The sequence below is a fragment of the Alosa alosa genome, chromosome 2 (assembly GCF_017589495.1).
Source record: "Alosa alosa isolate M-15738 ecotype Scorff River chromosome 2, AALO_Geno_1.1, whole genome shotgun sequence".
NCBI lineage: Eukaryota > Metazoa > Chordata > Actinopteri > Clupeiformes > Clupeidae > Alosa > Alosa alosa.
The window spans coordinates 17,817,298-17,839,490 of record NC_063190.1 but is presented as its reverse complement, the minus strand read 5'-3'; the positions used below and the strand labels follow the sequence as shown (position 1 = coordinate 17,839,490).

The following is a 22,193-nucleotide window of genomic DNA, read 5'->3' as shown; positions in this document are numbered from 1 at the left end:
CCCCAGGAATGAGTCTGGCACGGTAAGATCCGTGTCATAAGGTGGAGTGGAGCAGTGCAGAACTGCTTCTCCGCCTCAATGAATTCTCACCAGTCTGAACTGTGGGCACAATGATTAAGTGATTTGTACATGGGGCCTCAATTATACCAGAGGCACTTCAGACGCCACAACAGTGCATGGAGATCAATAAAGTGCCATCAAATCACTGCACCGCTGTTAAGTCGGAGCCATTGCCAAACCGTAGGAGGCTGATGAGGGTTCTCTATTTGGGAGGAACTTTTAAGCAACCTAGGAACAGAGCCTGAGACTTAGTGAGCAGTAGTGGCCTACTGTCATTCCAGCCTCCCTGGAATATGCGAGATATACAGTACATGGGCAGACAAACCAGACGCAAATGTGCTACTGTATAACATGGTGCCCGAAAGGAGATTCTAGGTGGCTGTGGCCAGACTACTAGTGCCTGTGTTTTTCACAAATAAAAGTTCCAGATTTTCCCCAGACCTTTTTTCTCAAACTGATGCTGTTGCTAAAAGGTATATCACATCTATAACACATTTGTGGAGAAGAAGAACCCCTGTATGGATACAGTATGAGTGTATTTTTGTTGGGATTTTGGGTAACACTTTAAAAACTACACACAATTCATCATTTATTAAGCCTTTGTTACTTATTAGTTAATGGTTTGTTCATCATTAGTAATTTCTTGTTCATATATAATTTATCATCAGTAAAACATTTGTTCACACAGTTATAAATGGTTTGTTCATAGTAAATAATCCTATCCAAAAAATATGTTTGTAAGTACATGATTTATACATAATAAGTAATGAAACAACCACTTACTGTATAATGAAATCATTTTCTTATTATAAACCAGTTGCAAACTATTACAAAATGCTTTGTTCATCATTTGTAAAGCATTGTTCCTATGTTAATTCTCATAAATAAAGTATTTGTACACACAGTTATAAATGGTTTGTTCATAGTAAATAAGCCTATATCTAAAATATGTTCATGTATTATTGTTAATACTTAATAAATTATGCAATAATATTTTGTTGATGAAGTAATATTTCTATTATTTAATAGTTGTTACATACACATACACATGCACTAATGATTAGTTAGGGTGAGGATACATATTTTATATAAACCACTTCCTAATACTATAATTCATGATTAACTCAGGAGTTACAAGTGGTTAGTTAATGATATTTTGTGAGCTTATCTAAAGTGAGGACTTTCTATGCCTTGCAACACATTTTCAAATGAGCGACGTATACATGTCAATGAAATTGCGACGTACACATGTCAATTAAATTGAAGGCCATTGACATAATAGTGAAAGCCGGGAATCGAACCCTCAACTTTTCAGGCTACTGCATGCTAGTCCAGCTCCTTATCCACTACACTACCTTGGCCCAGATAGAAACCCCTACAACTATGCAAGAGTTTCTGTTTTCTTCTACTACACACTGTTATTAAACATCTGTAAACTATTATTAAATGCTGTATTCTTCGTTTGTAAAGCATTATTCCTACATTAATTCTCATCTGTAAATCATGTTTACACACAGTTAAAAATGGTTTGTTCATAGTAAACACGCATATCTATATTATATTTTTGAATTGACTGTTGTAATACTACTGGACAGAGGTAGTGTAATGGATAGGGAGCTGGGTTAACATGCAGTAACCCATAAAGTTGGGGGTTCAAGCCCCGGCGTCTTGCCCTTTAATTTCATTGACATGTGTAAGCCGCTTTGGGTGAAAGTGTCGGCTAAATGAATAAATGCAAGTGTAAACTTTATAATGAATTTGTAAATGTGTTGCAAGGCATAAAATGTCCTCACTTTAGATGAGCTCACAAAATATCATTAACTATCATTAATCACAAATATCATTAACTAACCACTTAACTCCTGAGATAATCATGAATTATAGTATTAGGAAGTGGCTTATAAAATATGTATCCTTACCCTAACTAATCATTAGTGCATGTGTATGTAACAACTATTAAATAATGGAAATATTACTTCATCAAAAACATATTATTGAATAATTTATTAAGTATTAACAATAATGTATATACATAGTTTAGATATAGGCTTATTTACTATGAACAAACTATTTATAACTGTGTGAACAAATGCTTTACTGATGATAAATTAGAAATTACTAATGATGAACAAACCATTAACTAACAAGTAACAAAGGCTTAATAAATGATTAATTGTGTGTAGTTATTATAAAGTGTTACCGGATTTTGTCCTTTGATAAGTTTTGCACATTAGATTTATGTACATCACTCAACATGTCTGTAAATGTGCTACTAGGTTGCAGAAATTACTGGGAACCCTTTTCTGAGGGAAAATGTCTGTTCAATGTAATTATTAAGTTTAGCTATGTCCTGGCTTGTGTTTACTGAAGAGGAGCAATTCGGAGCTGTAACTACACTCTTCACAAAGGACCTCCGAGAACCTCTGATGGTTCTTCAACTTAAAAGAGAAAGGAGAACATGAAGGTTCTTATGAAAGACACTTCCATAGACATGCAGAGACTGAGCACTTGCGATTGGATTTTTCCCTTTTGGCCTTGCGCTTGTGTGTGGTTGCTTGTGGTATTTGAATAGGACCCTTAAAAAGCTGTATGAAGTGCTGTATAAGTGGCCTTTTCCTTCTTGGCAGTGAGAAAGTGTAGTCTCTCCAATCGAGCATAGCTTCCAGTGAACACATGCCCTCCCAGAGGGATTTACAACATTTTGGCCATTTAACATAAACAAAACAAACACTGGTGCACAAGTCACACACACACACACATCTAGGGCAAAATATACAACGGGGCATTTAGCCCAAGTTTTCCGGTCAACATTTAAGCCTTACTTGTTAAACGTAGCTTATATGCACACAGCTAAACAGCAATGTGGAGCGCAATTTACGAACGATGATCGTGACCTGCTCAGCTGTCCACATCTAACTGTCCAGGCTAAACACAGTAATCAGTGCTGAAAATGAATCACTTGTTGCTCAGGGTGCTCATTCTACTGGGTGAGCCTGAAATGGGCATTACAACTTCTCAACACACAGCTTAAAGCCTACACTGAGGTTGATACTTTTTCATTGTCATTTAATCACAGGTGACGCCTCTTGGATAATCACCCTTCATAATTTCGTGATCAATTTTTGAACACCTCATCATTGAGCAATTAGCCAAGCTAGAAGAAAAAGAACACCCTTCACAATTCTGGCCCCTTATGTATTTTACAATGTATTTCTTTTCCAACAGCTCAGATACAAATGAGGCTTTACCAAAGCCTAATCAATAACCTCTCCTCAATCCATCACTTATTCTTCTTCTAAGATTCTTCACCCTTTCACACATACCTCTCTGTCATCTTTCTCTCTCTCTCTCTGCCTCCCTCTCTCCGACTGTGATTATTAGCACCGCAGAGCAATGTGTTCAGTCTGGTATTTTTATGTTTGTGTGTTTGTTTATCTGAGAACAGGATTACGCAAAAGCTAAATGGAGGATTTTCATGAATCTGGTGGAGTTACTGTACGGTTGACCAATGAAGAGCCCGATACATTTTTGGAGACGATTTGCATGGAGGGGTGGATCCACAATTATTCTGTTTCAGCCTTGGTGGGGGTCTGTGTGCACTCTGAGTGCCTCTTCTAGTTCCATTATTGCTTTCCTTTGTCTCCATGCTGGCCGATTCCCTGCCACTATCATTTAACTTCTCTCCAGCACCCATGCCTTCCCACTACACCACCACCCCCTTTTTCAACTGCCGCCACCACCGCCACCGTTGCGCGTCCATTAACTGCCCAGCCCGTGGCTCTGAGCTGGGGGCTGCCTCTTCACAAGGGTCTTGCTGATTCAGTGCTGCTGCCGCTGCTTTCGGGCCCATTAGGAGGTTTGATGTCTGTCTTTGATAGGAAAGCTAAAAGCCTGCCCTTCAAAATTCATCTCACACGGAAAAAAAATACACAGGGAGTAAAAAAAAAAAATCCCACTAAGCCTCATCTTTTTAACATCGGCAACCGTTTCCATGGAGATGGCCTCAGGTCTGCCAGCACATTTGCCATCAGACCCCAGTCAGTTGAGCACATTTCAAAGGCCTGACTTTTTTTTTTGCCCAAGTGGGATTTTTTACCTCAGTTCCGCCCATATCCCACATGATTTGCATTGTGATGTCACATTTGTCGCCGTACAATTTAAGGCTAGTGCTGAATGTCAGCTTCTTAAAAAAAAATATATTTTTTTTTTCCAACCGACTTGTTGGCGGCTATGTTCACATCTGCCGTTCTAGAGTTTATGCTGGGACTACGAGACGAAATTTTGTGCCATGCCTCTGTCAGGTACAGTATAGTGATCAAAGTCTACCAGCGATAGCTTTGGACACACACAAAGGAAGCCTCAGGCTTGGGCTGCATTAGAATAATTTAGTCTCTTTAATCTTCCAACACACACATCAAAGTTGTACCCATTTCTCTCTCTCTATCTCTTCCTCTCTGTCTCCCTCATTTCTCCCCACAGTAAGGTGCCTCTACTGCCACTCAGGGCTTCTAAACACAGTTGCGTTCCGTCAACGCATGCCAGTGGGTGTTCCCAACGGTAGCTATGCAAATGACTTAAAGTATAACCGTAATTTGATTGGCTGGTGCTGTCCATTGATTGGCTTGATTGGCCGGTGCAGTCTGTCGGTGCAGCAACAGCTGAACTTCTCATCGCGAGCGACGGGAGAAACGCGACGCAACGGACCCACAGATGACGTGAGCCCATGTAAAGTGAATGGGATGCGTCTCCAGCACTGCAACGCACGGAGCTGTGTGTAGGAGCCGTCAGCCCTCCGTTTATCCATTTATCTTTCCATACATGTATTTATTCTCTTCATCCTTTCTTCTAGCTGGGAGGAATACAAGGCTCTATGAGACCCTGGGGAGAGTACAGAGAGCTCTTCTTTTCCTAAACAGACCTGGACCCAGAGTTATGAATGATTATAACTGTAATGTATTATATATATTATTCTCACACCTGCCAGCGACATCAAACACTCGCCCCCCAGAGAGAACTGAGGAATCCATCAGCACACTGGCACATTAGTCTCTCTGCTGTGAACCTGACAAGACTGAGTTGCACCTTGATAACACACACGCACACACACTCACTCTCTCTCTCTCTCTCTCTCTCTCTCTATTGAGAGAGTATTGAGGGACACATCTGCATATTTGTCATGTCCCCCGACACAAAGCATACTTCATACTTTTCAATCCAGAGTCCAATAACATACAGTGGCTCTACACTACGACCACAGCTGAACCTCTGCACAGGTAAAGTGCTCCACACACACACACAGACAAAAAAATACATTTTATAAAGACCCATCAGCTGTGCACAGCTGGTGCAAGCCGACCCCTCTGATGTTTCATTTTTTCTTCTTTGAAATGTACACAGCCAGCACCTGGGCTGAGGGCGGCTTTCAAGATAACGCACGCGAGCGAGACAGCGGGCATCTCCGTATGAGTCGGTATGGGCATCCAACAGCGGGTGAAAAGAAAGAACAAAACAACAAACAAAAAACAAAAAAACGATTTTATTATTCCCTACAGCACCCAATCTGGTGCCTCCGACCTCAGAGCTCATGTTTGCATGCTTCGTGCAGCATGTAATGATCCTCTATTTACCATAATGGCTTTACGAGATTATGGTAAACAACAATGGCACATTATTGACTATGCTGTATCAATACAGTTGTTGACAGGGGATCATACTAATCTATAAGTGGTTTTGTTTGAGAGTTTGCTTCTAAAACAATGAATACAGAAGATGCTGGTTTCCTTTGGGCGTTTGCAGTTGCAGTTTCACACTCTCTTTAAGGCTAATACAAGAGAGCATGGTTCAAGTGGGTTTGTTATAAAAAAAAGCAGCTTGTAGCATTAATATGCGAAACAAACAAAACAAGGGAGTGCAGCCATTATCTTTCTCTCTCAGCTAATTTCTCTGAATAATTACTATTATTATGGGCATTAAACTAGAAAATCAACCATGCAATGGAATTTTAAGTAAATGATCGGTGAACACTTAATTAGAGACACAGGGAGCTGTGCTGGACACAAAAAAAAAGGCAATAAAAATGCAGCTTTTGGCAAAATTATTTAAGCAAAATAAAAAATGTGGCTGAAGCAAAATAAAAAATGTGGCTGAAGCAAAGTGTTCTCTCTTCACGTAAAACCATGGTGAATGTTAACGGTGCTCTTGTGAAGTGTGAAATAACGAGGTGTCTCTCTCTCCCTCATCCTACGGTATGCACAACCTGCACTGTCAGTGAGAGAGGAAAGAGAGCTGGTGTGTCATGGAGAAAACTTTGATCATGCGTTCACTCTCCCTCCTTCCTTTTGTCAGCCAACAGAAACTGAGAAATGCCATCTCTATCTCTCTCTCTCTCTCTCCCCAGTAGAGTGATGATGGGCTCATTCCACTGAGAGCTGGTGTTCCAGTTGTGCCCTGGGAGCTCTCCCAGCTGATCAATGTCACATCAGCATCTGGTTACCATGGCGAAGCCAAGCAAGTGCTTGCTCTTCTCTTCCGTGCGCCTGGTGGGAGGTGGTGTGGGGGGGTCTGTGACAGGACTAATCAGACCTAATCAGTCGAACAGCCACAGACAGAAAGAAGAAGCCTGATGCATTCCACACCTCCCGCGCCACTCCCGGGTTGCTCTGGCGAACGCGCGACCACAGGGCCTTCCCCCGCACCCCTTTGAAGTCTTATCTGCACTCAGACGGCCATCAGCTCCTGTTACAGCAGCCAGACCTCAAATACAAACGCCTCTCTGATGAGTGACATCCCTGTGATTGTCACAGATGGAAGATGTGCGTGCGCGCAAAGACACCTACGGATCTATGTGTGTGTGTGTGTGTGTGTGTGTGTGTGTGTGTGTGTGTGTGTGTGTGTGTGTGTGTGTGTGTGTGCGCTAGTGTGTGTGTGTAAGTGCTGTGTAGTGCTGTGAAAATACGGCCCTTGCGGTCCACGTCCGCACAGGATGGTGGCGACAAGGACACACTGAGGTTGAGTAGTGATGGGGAGAAGGCACAGCAAACAGCACACGTGGATTGAGGTGAAAAGTGCAGATTTATTTACGGTGCTAAAAAAAATATGTGTTTTGCGTCACAATGGCAACAAAAAAGACTTTTATGAAAAACAAAACAAAATTCAACCAACAGGTTTCTTAAGCACTCACAACTTTCACAGTGTAAACACTCCATATACAACCTCTCATCCAGTTGACACTCTTCAGTCTCCCTTCTCTTCTCACTGAGCAAAAAGCCCAGGCTTTAAATAAAGCCAACCAATTAACTGAGGGGTATACCATTATGACCGGAGGGGCATGGACAATACATACATTGACAATTGTAGACAAACATTGGAACATAAAATGTAACAGACAGGTCCCTACTAATTACATAACATATATCTGTAATTAAATAATAACATAATATGAGAAATATAGAAATATAGTCCGTTTACATGTTGCGGGAAGGGTCAGGCGGATTGGGGAAAAGGAGGGACTACCTTTTCACAAGTGCATTTCATTGAAACTGGTATTACATTACAAACATGTTATTACTGTTCCAATAGGCAGTACTGTAAGTGGTGTTCTTACATAGTTCAACCCAGCGGTCATAAACACACACACCAGTGGAGGCACTAGCACTGTTCCCCTATGCTCCCCCCAATATATATTATATTATAATTATTATTATTAGATATATATTTAATATAACAATATATGTTCTCTTGCCATGTTGTATCTGACCATGCTGCCTGCCTCTGTCACCTAATTGTGCTGCTTGGCTTTATACAATACCTAACCCAACATGCCGTCCATCTCTTGGAACAGACCGTGGTTATCTCTTGCCTCGACTACTGTAACGCCCTCCTAAGGGGCCTCCCAGCTTGTGCGGTTAAACCATTTGGCACATCTGTTTTTCAATCAACCGCATTAAATTCAAGTCCCTAATGCTTGCCTACACTGTGATTGGTGGGTCTGCTCTCACTCACTTAAAGGCTCTCATACAAGCTTATGTTAACCCTTGACCACTGCTTTCCTCCAAGGAACGTCATCGGGCACTGCCACCCTTACTGTACATGTATAGCAATGCAGAGTATTTTCATGTGTAGCTCCTCGATGGTGGAACAACCCACCAAATGCTACCAGAGCAGGGGCTTCCCTATTTATCTTTAACAAGCTCTTGAAAACCCAAGTCTTTCGAAAGTTAGCACATCTAACAACCCTATACACCTAACAGGCACTTGCCATGCACTTGCCATGCACTTGCCATGCACTTCCTTTCTTCTCCTTCCTTCTACATCCTGCTCCATCTACCACCACCTCCTTCCACACACTTTAACGAACAATTAAACGTCTGCCCTCTCATCCACTGCTAGACTCAAGGTGTTTGTAAAGTAGTATTTGTTGATGTCAACCTAGGGTCTATTTTGCAATGTAGTTTGAATGTTAATCCTCATTTTGGATAAAGAAAAAACCCTCTGCTAATGGATTGGATAGGTAGTCAGTAGTGACACTTAAATACAATATTTATGGAATTTTGCTATAAAATCTGTGGTGTTTTAGAGAGACAGTGACTGACAGATAACAAAAAGTATGTGAGTGTATAAGTGAGTGTGTTTCCTGTATGGTGTGTGTGTGTGTGTGACTGTGTGTGTGTATGTATGCGTATGTGTGTGTTAATGTGCGCGTATGTGTGTGTGTGTGTGTGTGTTTTTTGAATGTGTGACTGTGACTCTGTGTGTGACTGTGTGTGTATGTATGTGTGTGTTTGTGTGAATGTGTGAAAGCATGTGTGTGAATGTGGGTGTCTGTCTGTTTGTGTTCCTATATAAAGGCTTTGCACCTCCCTAAGGTTTCCCTAAAGCACCTGTCACAGCCAATCACCTGCCAGCACACAACAAGCCTCTCAAAACCACTTTTCTTCTCCTGGCTTTAACAATGAATATGTGTCGGCAGGCCATCAGTGCAAACACCACTCTCTCTCTCTCTCCTCTCTCTGTCTACAGCAGACAAGACAAACACACACACACACACACACACACACACACAGCCACAGACACACACACACACACACACACAAACACACACACAGCCACAGACACAGACACAAACACATTCACACACACACACACACAAAGACACACACACTCACAAACACACACACTCTCTCGCTCACACACACACACACACACACACACACACACACACACACACACACACACACTTTGTTTGTGGTATGGTTCTTCTCTCTCTCCAGGGTCTGTATTCTATCATTATCTTTCACCTTGTCACAGGGCAAGCAGAGACAGCCCAAAGAGAACAGCCCAAAGAGAACTCGTCAGCACTGCAAGGAGATCTCTCTCTCTCTCTCTCTGTCCCCCTCTATCTCTCTCTTTCTCTCTCCCTCACTCTCTTCCTTTCTCTACCTCTTCCATTCCCTCGCGCTGTTCTGTCTCTCTGTCTTGACTCTCTGTTTCATTCAGGCGCCCAGCCCCGACCAATCCATCTGTTCTCCCTCCTTTAGGGCTGGCAATTTCCCACTCCCACATTCCATCTCCCATTTCCCCCACAATCTCTTCTTTTTCCTCTCTCCCTCCCTTTCTCTCTTCATTAAAGATGAAGAAGGAGGAAAGTGAAGCTGAGGATGAAAGAGAGAGAGAGAGAGAGAGAGAGAGAGAGAGAGAGTGGCCCTGGTCCCTGAACTCCTAATTCTGGAGATTAGTGAGAAACCTCAAGAGGCCAAAGTAACATCCTCATGGGGCGAACTGAGACACTCCCATTCATCACCCTCCACTTCAAAAGCTGGATGGACAGAATGCCGGTTGGAGACCTGGTGCTAAACTGTAAGGTCCTCTTGAGGCTAATTTCAGGCACCTGTGCTAAGAGGTCGTTCTGAGGAAACAAAAACACATGTGCACTCACACAAACAAATGTGTATGTGTGTGTGTGTGTGTGTGTGTGTGTGTGTGTGTGTGTGTGTGTGTGTGTGTGTGTGTGTATGTGTGTGTGTGCATGTGTGTGTGTGCATGTGTGTGTGATGTGTGTGTGTGTGTGTGTGTGTGTGTGTGTGTGTGTGTGTGTGTGTGTGCGCGTGTGTGTGTGTGTGTGTGTGCATGTGTGCACGTATGTGTGTGTGTGCATGTGTGTGTGTGTGTGTGTGTGTGTGCTGGAGGAGATGGTTGTGGGTGCTAGTGGATGATTTACAGCTTGTCAGTGACCAACGCATCTGTTCAGCGAAGCACGGAAAAACTGATCTGCACCTCTGCACGCCATCTCTCTCGCGTTCGACATGCACTAATGGACAAAGCACACACACACACACACACACATATACAGGCAAACATACACACACAAACATACACACACACACACACACACATACAGGCAAACATACACATACACACACACACACACACACACACACACATACACACACACACACAAACACATGCACACGCACACAAGCACACACAAACATACAAATCCACACACACAAACACACATAAGCACAGTGACACATACACACGCTACCAAGACCAAAATCCACATATATACATACAGAGCTGTCACGCTGCTGTGTGGCGCATTCTGACATTCTACTCTGGCTCCATCCTTCACGCCTGGATACGGCACATCATTCAGCATCCCAGCATCAGGAACACTGCCTGTCACGCGCCGCCATACACCGTCGCCCTCTCTATTTCTTCCTCTCAATCTCGTGCTTTATCCTTTTCTTATTCACACTGTCTTGGCTTCCCTTCATCCCTCTCTCCCCGCGTTTCCGTCATTCCCCCAATCTCTCTCTTTCTTCCTCTCTCTCTTTCTTCCTCTCTTTCTTTCGTTCTCCTGGCTGGACGAATGGACAGACAGACATACACACACCACATATCCTGTCTTTCTCTCTTTCTTTCGTTCTCCTGGCTGGACGAATGGACAGACAGACATACACACACCACATATTCTCTCTTTCTTTCTCTTGGCTGGACGGATGGACAGACAGACATACACACACCACATATTCTCTCTTTCTCTCTTTCTTTCATTCTTTTGGCTAGACGAATGGACAGACGTATACACACCACATGTTCTCTTTTTTCTCTCTCTCTTTCTTTCTCTTGGCTGGACGGATGGACAGACAGACATACACACACCACATATTCCCTCTCTCCTGGACCACAACCTATGACTCACTACAGCAAACAAGAAAGGAGAAATGGACACAAAGTGCACCAGGGCTGAGAATCACAGAGCACCACACAGCATGACAATGTCCCAACACTTTGTCCACAATAGCGATAGTACCACAATACAGCGATTACATTGCAATTTTGCCATTGTAATTTAAAGGAATTGTAACTGAAACGAGCTACATTGCATCTATGATACATCACAATATCTGGGTAACTCTGAGGAAGAAACAATACTGCCAAAAAGGAGAAACAAAAACTCATGTATTTATTCCGATCCACAACAAAGTGGAGTCCTTACATGGAGTCTTTTGCACTGTCTGTCATTTTCTTCTTTTACAATACAAGTTGTATCCCATTAATAAGCAACATTGTGGGAAGTCATGACATAGGGACTCTGGTCAGTCAAATAGATGGAGGATGCTGCTAGAGGAAGTTTTTTTGATCATGTACACTAGATATGGTGAGCATCTACCAAGTCAGAAGATCTGAAGTCAATTGGACCACTACTTTTAAAGTTATGTAAGCACACACACACACACACACACACACACACAGACTGCCTGTGAATGTTTTTTTTGTGCTGATAGTACCCTCAACCTCATTTTCAAGACCGCTTCGGTCAAGTGTTTATTGTTGCTAGGTTACAGTCGTGGAGAGAGTGACATTGACATATCCAGTGCTGTTCTGAAAGTTGAACAGATTTCAACTTTCAGTGCTCTGAGGGCTGCGGGGAAAAAAACGGTCAGTGGCGAGGCGTTTTCCCCGCCGAGGGCGCTGAGCGCTGTGAACCCTAAACTTCATAGGATTTGTATAGAAAATAGCCGCAATTGTGTTTGTGACTAGGGCTGCAACGGTTCAGTCCAGTTTATCTATCGGTAGGACGCAAATCCATCCATCCATATCCATCCAACTTGATGAAAAATAAAATAGGCTAAGGAAGAACCTATGCAAGATCTGTCATGTTTGGTTCAGATCCAACATGTTCCATTTCGCCATCTTGTGAGATATTTGGACTTGGGATCGTCTCTTTACTTTAATTTGTTGCAAAATGTTGTTCGAAAGGAGCAATGAAAGAGAAACTATGCAGTTTTGGCAATTTCTATGGTGTTTTCTCACTTTTCACTCGCAGGTTTCTCTGCAGAGCTCCCCCTACAGCTCCTCAATCGGTCAGTTTCCTCTTTCCCTGCTCCTCCGACAACGGTTTACTTGCTTTCTGCTTCTTTTCGCTGGCTCTGCCATGACAAATGTCTGAGAAACTCCATCACTACCATGTTCTAGCCAGTGCCTGGCGTGTATGTGTGCAGTGCAGTAAAGCAATTCTTTACATCGCGAGTCTGCTTTCTGTCTCTGAGGCCATTGCCGTCATATAACCATTCCAAGGACTCCGAAGCTGTTCAGTTAAGGTAAATTAAGCTAAAAAACCTGCATAGTTCCCCTTTAAGAGTTTTCTCAAATGGACTCTACCTGTTGCACTAGCAATGAATACAGCTGGCTGATAGCAGCATAAGGACATCATATCAGAGTTATCGCTTATGGTGTGGACCGGCCTTTAGGCATTCAGCAATCCCTAATCAACACAGAAGGGAGAAGTTTCATTTGCTATTTGAACTGAAATATCAACAAACTTCCACCAGAATCACTGATTCATATGAAATAATGGTCTGCATTACAACCTGCATTACACTGTTTTGTGCTAGAAGTATTGAAGCACGAAACAATTCAGCAAGAAAATTGCATACATGTATGTTTCAATAGAGCCTGTGGTGAAATAAATTGTGCAACTATTTGAGGCATCATCAAAGGGGAATGTGTATGAGGAAATGTTTACCTGCAGCGTCTTTTACGAGAGCCTGTTAAGCTATCAATCAAAATGCAGGCATCAGATATCACTCAACGGATCCGTGTTCCACCTGGGCGGGAGGGAGGTGGCTGCTTCCTTATGATTACCGGTTCTAAAGAAGAGAACTCTTAGGGAGTAGACTGCCATTCCGCCTCTCTCCCACACTTCCACTCTCTGGAGACGACTTTAAAGACGCTAGCAGCAGGTGACTGCAAATACTAGCAACGGTGTAACAAATAACAACACTGTTTCCTCTGTATGTTTGCCTTGTGTGGAACAGACAGCAAAAGCGCCCACCACTCACCCACCCCCCTGCACTGATTTCCTGTGTGTGAATGCGAAGCACTCTAACTGAACCTGAGCTGAAGTAATGATGCCTGTGAGCCAATCAAAAAGTACACTGGAAAAGGATTTTTTCGCTACTGACCCTATTTTACACATGCTGAAGGACCAACATGGCATTCCATTTCTGTTTTAAATTCCCACACTACTGTAAAATCCTGGTAAAAATATAACCAAACTAACCACTAAAAATATATTATACAATATTTTATTGTGCAAAAGAAACTGTTATTATTAGTTTAATTAATTTATCTACTATTTGATTAAATTGTCTACTAATTTATCTACATTCTTTAACATTCTAGAATCAGGTTAGTATACTGAATTGAATCACAAAGTGTAATATAAGCATTTTATGGTTAAAGGTTTAAAGCACAAAAACTATATTATGATAAAATATCTGTTACATTTATCTTCTGGTGTATACAGTATCTTCATGTCTGGTGCATTGTAAATACTTTATGTCATGATGTGCACAAAGCCATTTCTGTCATTTTCTACTCCAGGGCCTACTTATCTACTGCACTTGAGCATGTTTTATATGCTCATGTAAAGAATGCCGCATTCAAGTCTCCTGCCAAGGTCTCCGAGGGTGAAGACAAGTGCTGCCACAGAAGAAAGTTATCACACAGACAAGGCTGTGATGTACTGTATGTTGCGTTAGAATATGGTCTATATTTCTCCAGTTAAAGGCTTTCTTTTCAAAGCAGGAGAAACGCCTGGTCTTATTTGAGGGGCTCTTTGTTTCTGAGAGAGTTCTATCTGGTTATTAAATATTCTTCAACAAACACCTCTCTGAATGGTGGGCTGGCAGGTATAAGATGAGTATGTCCACTGAGATTGTTAGATATACTGTACATTTTTACACACACACACACACACACGTGCATGCACAAACACACACACGCACACACACACACACACATGCAAACACACACACACACACACACACACACACACACACACGCACCAGACTTTTGATCTTTATTTACAGTAGTAATTAAGCACTTCACTCCATTCACTCACCTTCTAAAAAGATATTTTCCAATACCTTGAAACAATACAAAATGTTAGACCACCCTGTGAAAAATATTTCACAGCATGACATCAGAAGACATAAGTTAGCATGTTAGCAAGCCTTTTATCGGTGGCAACTGCGCTGTTGTTGTTGTTAACAAATTTAGATTACACATTAATCTAATGTTATACCTTATTGCTCTTTATAGTTAATTACACATAAACATGTACAATAGTTTTCCTATTTTACTCAAATGTTGGTGATGAATTCCAGGTTAATTGGTGATAATGGCTAAGGTAGGCGGTAGAAGCACTTCTGACCTCAAACAGTGCATTTTAAAAACCAGCAGCAGTCAATACATTTATTTATTGTTTTCAAAAGGGCAGCGGAGGTCTCACTGAAAACAAACACTGTACTTCCATAACAATGTTTTTGCGTTGACTGAAACCAGTAGGGGAGCAACTCAACCCTGGCCACATAAATGCCGTCCATTCCCCGCTGCGGACATTGGAAAGCGCGAGGCGCTAAACAAGTCCACCTCAGGGCGCTGGTATCCGAGGGACATTCAGAGCCGAGCCGACACACAAAGGCCAGCTATATAGCTCTCAATGAAAGAGACGGCAGTGGCGCGGAGTGGAGGCTGTGCAGCTCCGCGCCTCTCTGAATAGGCGAGAGGTAAAGAGCAGGTCGGCGGGGAGGCTAGTGGGAGCTGAAGCCAGCAGCGCAGGCGTGGGAGGGCAGAGCTGCAGCCTGCTGCTGCGGAGAGAGAGAGAGAGAGAGAGGAGAGAGAGAGAGAAAGAAAGAGAGGGAGATGGTGCGAGAGAGAGAGAAAGAGAGTGCGATAGAGGGAGGGAGATGGAGAGGGAGGGAGAGAGAGAGAGAGATGGCACGCGAGAGAAAGAGAGAGAGTACGAGGGAGGGAGGGAGATGCAGAGGGAGGGAGAGAGAGAGATGGAGTGAGAGAGACAGAGGGGGAGAGAGATAGAGAGAAAGAGAGAGATGGCAGGCACGGAGCGCTGTGGGTAGTAGTAGGGGGTGTGTGGAGCTCATGGGATAATGAGGGTGATAGGCTAGTAAACGTTACTCTGGCCCGAAGAGAACAACAACCGCTGTAAATACAGGGTCTCAAACATGCAATCATTCAGATGGGAGGTGGGTGGGGGGGGGTGTACACACTACAGGGAGCATTCTCATTCAAATGCACATTACAAATCTGAGGTGTGAGAACCAGGATGAATGAAATTCACTGGTCCCCACCCTTGTGTGTAACTACCTGTGCTTTTGTCAAACAAACGTCCACACACACACACACGTCCCTTATGTTTGTCAAATTTTCCCCTTGCACTAGGCCTGGATCATTCCTAATGGGGCGAAATCCAAGCCTAAGATGGAAATTAAATCATTCTGTTGAACTAGAGGAGATACTCTACAACTTCCAAAAATGTGCAAATACATATCCATTATTATTGTAAGTACAGTGTGGAGCAACTGAGACATACAAGCCCATTACATTTTAAAAAATCATTATTGTCAGTGAGCAGTCATATAGTACTGTGTAAATATCACCTCAGACCTTATAACATGGCCTACAGCCCACCTGGGGAACAGAGTGAGGAAGTGCGGCTAGTCGCTAGTACTGCCGCACCCATAACAACTAATAAAAACAGCCACTGGAGATAAATCAAAATCCGCCAGAGCTCTTCTTTTTTGACCTCCAAGACACTATCCAAATGAAAGTCAGTTACTGTTCCATACACAGTTCAATCATTCACAATGATTGTGTTCTCTTGTTTTTCAGCACCAACTCTTTGATACTCCGTGGATCTGACTTATTATGTACCACAGTGAGTGCTGTGTTTATTCAGTACCTGCGAATGTTACACAAATGTGATTAATCATCTAGATTTTTGAAAACAGTCGTACACTCCGCACTATTCTGTCTTGGGTTGATGTGACACTCTATAGCAAGCAAGTCTTCAACTTTCAGTTGAGAGAAACCACTGTATGTATGTGTGTGTGTGTGTGTGTGTGTGTGTGTGTGCCTGTGCATACAGTGCAGTATATGTGTGTGTGTGTGTACGTGCATGTGGTATGACTGTGTGTGTGTGTGTGTGTGTGTGTGTGTGTGTGTGTGATTGGAAGCTGAGGGAGAGAGGCAGGGTGTGTGAGTAGAAAGGGGGGTTAGGGGGCTACAGAGGTTGTGTGACTGTGTGAACATCGGAGGATAGGCGTATATGTACACAAACCGAGATCATTGGTCTAATCTAATACTCATTTTCTTCACAAAGACAACACCTGCAGTAGAATTTAGTCATATTAACTGGTGATGTCACTGGTAAATGTGCCATAATGATACTCGGCTTTCAGTACTAAACTTAAGTAACTGCTGCGCGCTGTGCCAACAGTGGTTTAATCAGTGAATACCACAGTGGTTTCACTGATGCAAAAAAGTATTACGATGATGACGATTTCTACTGTATTCTACCATACATTAATAGACTAATACATTTGCAATGTATATACTGATGACTGTTTCGTTTACTGTACATCACACTAATTCAACTTAAGGCTGGTTGATGAAAAAGCCAACACCCCATCACTTGGAAATGGACACATGAAAATATTTCATCCCATAATATAACCTTAAACACGTTCTCTCAAACCTAATGTCATGGGGGATAAGAAAAAAACTAGCTTGACTCAAAAGTCATCTGGCTCAGTGAGATATCTGTATGACTGACTGGATCTTTCCAGGGCCATGTGTCTGCATTCCTCTAGACGCTAAATTGAACATGCAGAAAATCTTCTCTTACAGTAAATTTGTGTCTAAAGGATTTCAAAATGTGCTTTCCCAGGCAGCCCGCAGAAATTACTCTTCAACTGAAAATTGGACAGGAGATTATTTCTTGGGGTTCGCCTCTCAATTGAATATAGCCTGATTCTCGAAAGAAATAGCTAAAAATAGGTTAATCATGACTCTTTCCTTCTCAAGCAGCATCTGAGTTAAGTGTATAAGTGGCCTACTGTTATTCACTTGCCTTTCCATTTAACTTTAAAGAGACTGTTAGTTACAGAGTAGCCTAAACTAGACTCCATTTAAGTGGTTGACACCTTCTTCCTGAGATAATTGATAATAAAAGATAAAACACTATCTTTATCCACACGACAATATGCCAAATCTACCGTCAGGAGCGCTTAAACAAAACCAGCAAACGATGTATTTTTAAACTAGGCTACATTATGTTAGGCTGTTAGACTGGGTATAAAAAGGCTGCCATGATCCAGCAACCTACCTGCGAATAGGAGGCAGCATAACAGACAAATTACATGCCGACACAAATCGGTGAGAATATAAAAACGGCTAATAGGCTCAACTGGCTACGTTCAAGGCTCAAGCTCACTGGCAGAAGATGCCATCAAGGCTACCTCGGATGTTCATCATCTTATTGTTTACAGCCGAGTTGGTCTTCACACGCAGCATGACTAGCGTCTTCCCGACCACTTTGTCCTGAATTTAAATGTAACTTGGGCCGTGTGTTCACTGGCCTTGTTCATAGCCGTATTGGGTGCGTGCATAGCCTGCCGATGCTGCAACTAAGCACACCATTTTTGCATCATGTTATTTCACTTTTGACAGTTTAGGCAACCATTTTTATTCCCCAAACGTGCTGTCAGAAGATGATGATGCGGTTGTCTCAGCAGAAAACGGTCATTAGTCTTCCCATTAACTACCCAATCTCCCTCCATCAACATCAACTGGCTTTAAAGTAGCCTAAACATTAACGAATTGGGCAGTAGGCCTATGTTGGAACAACCAATTCTTAAGGACAAGGTAACCTATGTCATTTTAATTTACGATTTACGTGTTGGTAGCTAACTTATATTTCTAAGGGCAACAGAAACTTTTAACAAGTTATTTTGGAGTTCAATTGTTAGAATTTGTGAAATAATCTCTAGGCTACTATATCGCCCTCATGCAAGTTTGCCGGTGATGCTGCCGTGAACTGATGCTGCTGATTTTCCTGGAAAAAGGGAATACCAACATTAGCGTGAGGGGCCGTTGCCTCCGTGAGAAAAACACGCCAGCCTTTAGAGCACAGCATAGCCAGGCACTGCTTTTACACGCCTTTGAAAATAAATCCTTACAACATCGTGCCTAAGCCAGAGAATAGGCTATATTGTGTTTCCAACCGGCAAATCGCTCATCGTTCGATAAGACAGTGTGGAGGCAAGGCGTTAGTATTTGTGCAGCGATTAAGACAGTTCATAGCTTACCTTTGCATGCGATGAACGTACTAAGTTCCATACCAAAGCTTCACTTCTGTGATAGATGACAGCGGGCTATTTACATTCCTGCGCGCAGTACCCCTGGTTATCCGTAGGAAGAGATGCAGGCGAGTCGAATGAGTCTAGCAGGCTCGGACCGGATAGCAGAGTTGAGATTCTCGGATGCGATAAACGATGCTGGACTAAGCTAGCAAGCTGGTGCGAGATTCACACAGATACTTCAGAGAGGCTGGACTGTGAGGCGACTCCACCGCTACCAGACAATTTGTGATTCACACGAAAATCTTCACGAGTTCTTCTGCCAGCCAGACACTATAGCCCCACCGAGCTCCGCACAGCATCTCACCGGAATATACCATATGCGCCCGGGAGAAAAGGGGTGTGTCACCAACAGTTGCACCTCGCAGCTTTGAGAGAAAATCTGATACTAGTCAATCACCACCGTTTATTATATACACTATAGTTGGGCTAAAATGTATCTGTAAATATATTCATGGGATTGGTTGTAGCTTGACTGCTGAGAGTAGTGTTGCTCTGTTTCCAGGATAAGTTTAAGAAGGACGAATTTAAAACATTTTTTTAGGCTCAGCTATGTCCGGATGAAATGTCTGTTCATTTTATTTGCAACAATAAGGCTAGTAGTGCTTGAGTATGCTAGAACTGGTTGAGAACATTTTATTTCAATTTCACAGAAATTGCCCATGTAAGAAGCCTAACCTTGAGTGAACTCTTTTCATTCATGGATACTCACATCCAAGTGATTCAACATAGGAAATTCCTGGTTGTGATTCTTGCATGCTGCATATCTCCTCTTCTCTGAAAATGAACAAATAACTATGTAGTGCATTGGTGGACCTTCTGTCATTTAGAACCTATGTGGGTGTTTCTGGCAGGTGTGTGTGTGTGTGAGAGAGAGAGAGTCTGTGGGTGTGCAATAAAATCTACCAGAAGCCAGTTAGGACACTAATCAATTCTCCAACACAGGTCATCTACCAAACAAACATACTTCTGTACTAACACTTCAAAAAACAGACTAGCGTGTGAGCAGTGGAAAAAAAAACACAATGCGTGTGATTGATTGGGTATTGTGTCTCTTCAAACCAACATCAGAGGTTTTTAAAGTTGCATGGCTGCCAATGCAGCCGCCTCTTACCATCAGAATCTATCAATGTTCCCACAGCGCACAGACATAGTGTACATAAACGCTGTTTCAATCACACGGGGGATTAGGGATAGTGTATGTGTGAAAGGTCAGCTCACTTAGCAGAAACCTATTGGCTTGCATAATTTCCATTGCAGTCTATAGTCGCTGTTAATGGAAGGAGAGTTCATTATTCATGTCAGTTATGTTCTGCTTGGGCTTATCACCATGTATTTTGTAGACTCACATTTCAATTCTGTTGTTTTCTGTTTTATTTGTGCAATGACGATTTTTTTTCTACATAATAATTAACCTCATGGTAATGACATAGATATCTCTTCAAAGCCAAGAGTCTTTTTTTATTTCATTTATTTCATCATCAATCAAACACTTTCTCTTTATACTCAGGGAAGATAACGCATGAATGTTACCACTTATAAACCCAGCCGTTGAAAGAATGATTTTGAAAAAAAAGTTAATGTTCCTGCCTAGCCCTGTGCTTAGATCATTCCGATCAAGGAGACATGTGAAGACCTTACCCCTGGATCATTTCCATGGAGGATCAGTCACACATCATAGGCACGCTGAGAGTCAGATAATAAAGTTCACGTGGCCATGACATTTGTGAGCCAATATTGCTCAAGGTTATGTTAACAATACTTTAAAGGAGGCCAGGGAGGGGCAGACATAAAGCTCAACACCGGGGCTCCATCAGAAAATAAAATGAACACTGATAGTCACGTTTTTAAAGATTATTTGACCATATTTTACCATTGCTTGACCATTAAATTTTGACATAAACAACTGAGCATTTTAACAGGGTTATTTACACCTTAGGGATGCAATAGCAATACATGGCTTTGATCTGCTGTATATCGACTCTTTGACCCATTGTGTTCAACAACACAAAACAGTAACGTTTTTCGTTAATCACAGACTAATATGTGATAATATAGAATATGCCTTTGATATAGAATATGCTTTTTCTCAAGACAGCCTGATCCAAGCATTGATCCTTCATCAATGGCAGTAGCTAGCTTAGGTATCAGTGAAGTCTTTCCACAGTAGTAACATCATACTATATGAATCAGAGTTGATGTGATGTTGCGAAGCATTCCAAGTATCCGAAAGGACAGAAATAGTTTCTCTAGCGGCGGCCTTCTCAGGACGGGTGCAAATAATCCTTTTATAAATGCATTAAACATGGCAAGATTAAAAAAGGTAATTCTGTGTCTCTTCTGCAAATTCACACACACACGCACAGAGAGAGAGAGAGAGAGAGAGAGAGAAAGAAAGAGAGAGGCCAAATGCTTATAAAACACGTGGCTGAAAGATATGAATTTTAATTCTAAGAGATTAAGGTATAGTTTTGTTGTTCCTATTTGGTCTCTCTTGAATCATCATAGTGAAATACCAAAGGTTCCAGTACCATTATTTGGAAGTGAAAATAGCAGATTAGTTTGGCTAATATAACCTTACCGATCCAAAAGCAATCCAAACCGGTGCAAATCTGAAATGTTGTCATTTAAAAGCAGAGCACACTCACACACACATTTAGAGGAGGAGATACAAGTATTGACATTTTTCTCGGTATCTTTGTCATTCAAAGAACATCTCTCTCTGTATCACTGTATGCCATTTGCCCGCATAAAAACTTTTACATAGAAATAGCTGCCTTATTAAATAAATGCTCAGCCAGGGATTGATGAATGCTGTGTGTGTTTGTGTGTGTGTGTGTGTGTGTGCGTGTGTGTGTGACTGTTTACCCACATCCCATTCAGTGTTCAAAGCCCTATTCAACATCATAGTCTTAAAAGCTCCATAGAAAGTATAGATTTCCCAGCATTCTCTCTTTTTTGTAGCTCCAGTCATTGAGCTGAGAATCTTAAACCCACTGGCTGACACCTCCATCGACTAAAAAGTCTAACTATTTGTGCCTCAGTTACTGCACAAGCCTGATAATCCCCATCTTCTCCAAAAACACTGATAAAATTGTTGACTTGTCACAGCTCATTTAGGTCATTCAACTAAATATCCTGCATTTATTCAATGTCAATATCCAATGGAGGGAGATGTCATTGCATCTTTAGTGAGCTCAGAGTCTGAGGGCCAGATGTACGTACATTTGCAAACGTAGCGTTATCAGCATCATGGACACACCACAGATTGCGAACGCTGTCAGACCCAAGTTTCCGTCGTATTTATCAATCATTCAATCCTTAGTGTAAACTGCGCCTTTCTCTGCCTTTCTCCGCCCATAAACGCAATTTACAAATGTCCACAACTGAATGGCAGTGCCTACA

General features: G+C 42.2%; 1 protein-coding gene across 1 annotated transcript in view; it reads right to left on the bottom strand.

Moving 5' to 3' along the window:
- tenm1 (teneurin transmembrane protein 1) overlaps window positions 1-19,082 on the bottom strand; it is a 180,394-nt gene extending 161,312 nt beyond the window's left edge. Inside the window, 1 exon segment of the mRNA XM_048234047.1 lies at window positions 18,738-19,082. The gene's annotated coding sequence lies outside the window, so the exon portion shown is untranslated.
- Window positions 19,083-22,193: the final 3,111 nt, after the last annotated feature.